The 6,996-nt window shown below is 37.1% G+C and overlaps 1 pseudogene; it reads right to left on the bottom strand.

Moving 5' to 3' along the window:
• Window positions 1-4,749: 4,749 nt before the first annotated feature.
• On the bottom strand, window positions 4,750-6,748 carry LOC147474610 (protein FAR1-RELATED SEQUENCE 3 pseudogene; annotated as a pseudogene).
• Between the last annotated feature and the right edge of the window lie 248 nt (window positions 6,749-6,996).

Genomic DNA, 6,996 nt, shown 5'->3' with positions numbered 1-6,996 from the left:
ATAGTCTAAATCTTTGGCATATAGTGTAATACCCCGCCCGTGTGGGAATATAATGCATCGCCCTAGCCCGTGAAGCGAGGTTGAAACAGTACTTGAAAGGTGCCTAGCCCGTGGGGGGCAGGGTAAGCCTCATGTATGAATTCTAGCATCTATGAAGTTGTTTGAGATCTGAGACATAAGTAATTCATTTGCCAAATCCCAACATAGAGATTTTTTTTTCCGGATTTATGGATTCATGGAAACTATGTAGTGAAGTTTGCTCATGTAGGAGTAGTCATAGGATGGGTGGCCTCCTGAAAACTTGTTGTCGGTGTCAAAACCTTACACTGTGGTGACTATGTGGGAACAATCGATGTGTAGGATTTTTGATTTCCTTAAATATCAACTTTGATAATAAAAAAAAAAATTGAAAATTTTGATTGAACTGAGTTCTTTATTTTAATTTTTGAAATATTGCAAAAACATTAATTAATTTGATATTATTGGAAAATTATTTTTTTAATTACCTAATTAAACCATTATTTATTGATTTGCAAAATTAATAAAAAAAAATTTAACTATCATTATTTATTGATTTAATAAATTAATGAAAAGTTTTAATTACCAATTAAACTATTATTTATTGATTTGCTTAATTAATAACAAATTTTAACTATCATTATTTATTGATTTAATAAATAGAAGTCTTAATTACTATTATTTGATTTGGTAAATTAATGGGAAGTCTTAATTGCCATCAAACTCCAACACGTGGCGGAACGGTGGCCCTCGATTTATACCCGCTCATATTGAATCCCAGCCATAGGTCATAAAACTTCCCTCCCTTGTTATATTAGATAGATAGATAGATATAGATATGGATTTATAAATTTATTTTATATAAATTGAACATTAAAAACTAAATTAAATGTATCAACATTCATAAATTCAAAACTATTAAAGATAAATAGCTATAAAATTAAGTTTAATATTTCCTAATCAAACTTTTAAAACATGTCATAAGTCTTAACAAAACAAAAAATGAACAAATTGAGTTTTTTTAATATTATTTTGATTTATTTTTTTTTTTTTTTAGGTCAAAATCCACGTCCTGACCATGTTGATTGCGTCTTGACCCGCGTCCGGTTTAGTTGACTGCATCTTGACCGTGTTGACCGCATCCCATGCGCATCCGTGTCCACGTCCGCATCCGGCGCGTGTCCGACACGGACATAACCTATTGGTAGGTGCGTCCGTGCTTTAGAGCGCACGGACAACAAGCTTTCCTTTCAATGGGCAAACAAACAGCTAAAAAACTACGGAAAATGTGGACCACACTTCTTTTCCTTTCCTTTTCGTAGCATATGCTTGCAATGTGGTGATAACTCCTCTTCCATTGTCACCCCTAGGCGCTAGCTATATGTGCTTATTAACTGTTTTACGAATCAAACAAACATGAAGGTAATATTCGGTCCAGCTCTTATTCATTTTGCAACTAGTTAACATTGAGTCTCATCCAGTGGGGGAGCTAGGGGCACCCCGAATTCTTGCACAAAAAATAAGTATTAGTCTGGGCCAAACTGAAATTTCCCATGTATATCAAGGGTTTGTTTGACTATTCCCTAAATTGTCAATTTTGGTTAGAGTATAAAGGGTGTCTAATTTGTCGTAAAGATGAGTATTTAGGACTACTATGGATCTATTCGTAATTTGATGTTTTGGCAGAACATGCCGCATTTGATGGGTCCACTTCAACTAAAAAGAAAATCAACTCTATGGGTATTGGGTAATGCATACTCTAATTAATATAAGCCATGTGACATTTATTAAGAATATTTGGCATTCCACATTTACTTTTTTATTAAAAATAATAAGAATAATAATAAGTACATACAATTATAAAATTAGACACATTATCTGTAGAAACAATGTTAATTCATAAATCGAACAATATAATATATTGAACTAACCTACACAAGTAATGATGTTATTTGGTCATAGAATTCTTTTTGATCATAGAAACTATCTAGTACCTCTTAGTTGTGGTCCAACACTTTCAAAATATAAAATATTTGTTACCTAGCCTAATAATCAATTTTCAAAAAATAGGCAAAATGAATTAACAATTGTTCGTTTGCCACTGGTCTCATCAGTAGTAAAATGCAAGTTTTTGAGTTGGTGTAATTATAAAACTTAATCTATGTTAACAATTACTATTATTATTTTTGGAATTTTTGTTGTGTGTGTATGTGTGCGTCTGTGTTTGTTTGAAGTAGATATGGCTTTCAATCTGTAAGCTCTGATGTAAGGGTTTAAACTGCTACCCTCTTTTCGGATCCATGTTTTAATTTGCTCACTTCTTAGCACAAATTTGTGAACACCAGTTAGCACAAAGTAAAAGATGTGCTCATTGGACTGCTCAATTACAATAACACTTCAAACAAAGATGGGAGGAATACAAGGAACTGAACTATTGCCATAAAAGCTAGACATGACAAGAGGAGGGAAGCAGACTTTTCGCAGACCGCCAAAAAGCTAGACATGCAATTAGCTAGGTAACACATCAGATTGTAGAGAATGGATATCGAAATGGGAGTTCCCAAGAGGAAACTATCTAAGCTTTGACCGAAGAGCATGTACTTCATTATTTACTCTATTGTAATTATTTCATTACACTTTTATAAAATTGTTGCTAATTCAAGAAAAAGCATGTCATGAGTCCTTCCATGACAGTTGTAGTGCAATGAATTGCGATAATATATGATGCTCTTCTCCATAGCAAGACATTCAATTTGTATAGCAAGTCGTATGTGCTAGAAAGCAAATGCCATTCTAAGTGATAGAGTTAACCATGGCGAAAGCTTTTCAAGGAGATGCTACAATACTTCACCAACAAATTCAAAATTGAAGACCCCCCCACCAATATACTCGAAGATAGCAAGTACACAATAATTGTTTCTCTAAATCTTCCGATAATAGAGGTGGAACAATTGGAATACGAACCATCAATATACAAAAATTTGAAGGGACGCGAACAACAATCCAAAAAGCACTGAAAATTAGTTGCTAGAAGAGCAATTGATTTCATGCGTCATGTGTATATGTATGAAGTAGAAGATTATAACTATGAAGACCTAGTAGAAAAAAGACAAAAACTTGGAATTGCAAAAAAGAACACCGATCTTACGAATCTTTGCTTCAAAATTGTCCAGGCCGGAAATTATCAGTTTACATAAGAGGATTGAAGATATAAAGTCGGGTATCAAAAACTAATTTCTTATGAAGAAGTCCGAAGAATTATAGGTTCTATTATTTGTACTAGAACATTAGATTCAGTTCAGTCCATCATCTTATCTAATGCAGGACGATTTTCTTTTAATTTGTGGCTTGGGTTTTTTCTATTGAGAGCCTTATTAAGAATGTTCTAGTAGTTACTTCTTATTCTGGTCTCGACTACCTAGGTAGGGGAACTTGAATGAAATTTGATTTTTTGGTACAAGTTATCACCAATTCCTAGACTTATTTGCTTGAATGATTCTAAATTGAGAGACATGGCCTCACACAGCTGAACTAAAAACTTCCTTTGCACATTGGATCACAAGATGTGCATGCCTTTAAAACATAATAAGCACCTCATAACCAACTATGCCTTAACTAGTAAGTATAGTATGTAAAACGAAACATAAACACTTATCTACCAATATCAACAAAAATATAGTCAAATTCTGATTTTTTCTAACCAATGAAAAAATAAGCACCTCATAACCAACCGTGCCTTAACAAGTATTGTGATACGTCTAGACATCTTCAAATACGCTGATTTTTTCTAAGATAATTTATATTGTGGGGAGAACATATCCACCAGAAATCAGCTTCTACTTCATTGTTTTTCATGGTGAAAGAGTTCATATAACGGGCAGAGAAAAAGATAGCATAAGTTGTTTTGAATTGTCATTCTAGTTTAATCTAATGTTGTTTCATATTCTCAGAAGAAAAAATACTCGAACTCAAAATCAAATCCAAGCACACCAAAGAACTTGAATGGCCATAGTAGGCTAGCGGCCGTACATATCTTCCTTCTCAACTACAAAGGAATCGCCGCGGCATGTATGAAACTTGGATTGCCAAGACACAACAATATGCTGCAAATCTTCCTCATTAGTATGGTATCGCTAGCAAAAGAATCAATCTTTGCCATCTCTAGAGGCAAAGAGAAAGGACTGCGGTATTAATTATCAAACCTTCAAAAGTTTAGCACTTGATCATCCATCTCTATGTATGACCTGCTTATTTTATGAAGGTACGAGTATATCTATGTTTCTCCAAATCTTCCGTTAATAGAGGTGCAACAGTTGGAATACGAACCACCAATATATAAATTTGAAGGGACACGAACAACAATCCAAGAAGCACTGAAAATTCAGTTGCTAGAAGAGCAATTGATTTCATGTGTCATGTGTATATGTCTGGAGTAGAAGATTACAACTATGAAGACCTAGTAGAAAATTACCTTCAAGTTGACAACAGCCACCCTATTAGTCGGTGTTGAGAGTCGATCGCCAATATAAGCCATAGACCTTAACATAGGCTCCGGCATGAGCCTTGAAAGTCGGAACTTCACCTCCGATTCTCCTGAAGGGTTCTTGCTATAATCTTGCAGCTGGAATGAGAAACAAAAATGAGCAGAACTAGATAAGCATGCTGACTATAGCTATGCAATTAAAACGTAGGTTAATGGTCATGATACCGATACACAATAATGAAATGAAGTCAAGGGTAGAGAACTCCAAGATCATACAAGGCCCAGTGTCTATGAGCATTATACAAGGCCTGAAGCCAATCATTTTTCCTAAGATCATATTTGTCGACTAAAGAACTCCAAGATGATTCAAACTCCTCAACCGTCTCGGTCAAGTTGATGCACTTATAAAGTTCCCCTTGGAAAATTGGATGGGTATGGCAGACATGACCAAGTCTTTCCTGACCTTCCCTTAAAATGTGCCATTTACAAATACAATGGCGAAGTTTCGGGAAAAACTTGAGCAATCTGCTGCAGATAGCCCTCACGATCTGTTGTTAGAGAAACAGAGCACGACCGGACATTGCTTCAAGCCAAGTCTTGAAGAGCCACAAAAGGAAGACTTCGGACTTCGTCAAAGATTAGAGCACAACCAAACGGCACCATCGCCCATGATGGTTCATACCGATGAATGGCGCGTATGGAACCCGATCTTGGTTAGGTCTGCATGCATAGTGTCAAAAGTAACAACATCCCCGTGAATGTAAGCATTTCTTGACCGGCATCTGCCCAAAAACATTAGTCATATGGCCCTCGTCGTCGAGTTGTATTGCGTAAAAGAAGCCGGGATTCTCACCGCATATGCTTGAAATAATCCGGAAGATTCGGCGTCTCTCCCAATGGTTTTCTTTATGTCGAAGATCTACCGTAGACTTGAGGACCCAAAGATTCACCATTTGGCGATTTGCTTCTCTCTGGGGGAACATTCCCGGGCGGGCGATTTGGTTCGACAGAGACGCCGGTTTCCATCCATGGACATAAACATGACCCCGTCGGAGGAAACTCCCACCCCCTCGATAAGTTTCAAAGAATGGTCTTTGTTGCCCTGCGCAAAATGCCTACGAGGTCTAAGGTAATGCACTTTCACCGGGAGGATCTTGAAAGTGGTTGTGCTCTTTGACAAATTTTGCAACCACCCAAATATCATAATCTTTTCTCTCTATCTTCAGCATGGCGTAACAGCTATTTGTAGTTTTTCTTTTTAAACCTTCTCTGGAACATAAAAATTCTCGGGTGGTTATCGTGCCATCAGGCTTTGAACGGCTGTACTGACCAAGTCGAGTGCTGAAACGCATGCGTCTTGCGTAAGCATTGTAGGGGAGTAATATCCTCATTAAGGGATATTGCACACGCGCAAAGCATAAGCGAATTCAGGACATCGACCTCCAAGACCGATCTGCGAGCAGCTCCCTTCATGTAGGTGGTACGCTTAAGCTCGTTTAAGAATATCTCAAGACGAATAAACGACTGGAGACAGAACGCCTCAGATAAAAACACCACCTCTAGTCCAGATGTAATCATCACCAAAATCTTACTTGTACTTCCCACCACCGGGAAATATGGAATACCGCACTAACTCCCAATCAGCACACAATTCCTACCAAAACCAACCTAACACACATTCATAATCTCCACCCTACACATGTACAAGAGAGTACACGTGTCTCAAGGATCAACACTCCCTTAGGCCTATAAATACCACCTACATGAACTACGTGAGACCTGATTCTTCTCTCCCCTCAAAATCAAGAGAGGATACGTAGGCAGCTTGCTTATTAGCGAACTCGGTCTCTCCAAAACCCAAACCCATCCTCCTCTCTTCCATTGTATGTAAAGGAAAACCAAAACACACCTTTACAAGCATCATAATAAGACTTTCCGGCATCTTCTGAATCAAACTCCATACCAACAAGTGGTTCAACTGCTGCCACTGCGCCGTCTTCATCTTGAGAGTTTAAGTCCTTATCTGAGGAGTTTTCTGCCGACCTCTCTTCTTCACTGTCATGACTCCTAACATCTGATGTTCCACGGTTATCTTCGAGATCAATTACTTTTTCATCCATGATATAAGGTCCAGTTCTATTGATATGAGGAATAGTAATCGAAGATGGAGTTCATGCAGCTTGTTAAACAGAGCTCCGTTTGAAGTTAATCTCTATAAATACACAAGGGGGGGTTGGTGACATGATGCCATCTACATAGGTGGTATATTAAAAGAAAGAAAATAAAAATAAATGAATATGGTGGTATGGAAATGCAGCAGAGAGACAAGCAAACAAAAAAAAATGAAGCGACTTTGGGGGTTCAGAAATGCTAAGAAACAAAGTGGATTATATTTGCAGCGAGTAAAATAAAATTAAAAGCAAAAGGAGCCTTTTGGTGAGGTCGAATGTGTAGTACACAACGAGTTTCTCTTTTTATTGTCATGTCCGAACTCA

The sequence above is a fragment of the Coptis chinensis genome, chromosome 9 (genome assembly GCF_015680905.1).
Source record: "Coptis chinensis isolate HL-2020 chromosome 9, ASM1568090v1, whole genome shotgun sequence".
Taxonomy (NCBI): Eukaryota; Viridiplantae; Streptophyta; class Magnoliopsida; order Ranunculales; family Ranunculaceae; genus Coptis; species Coptis chinensis.
Note: the sequence above shows the minus strand (reverse complement) of the source record. Positions and strands in the feature narration are given on the sequence as shown.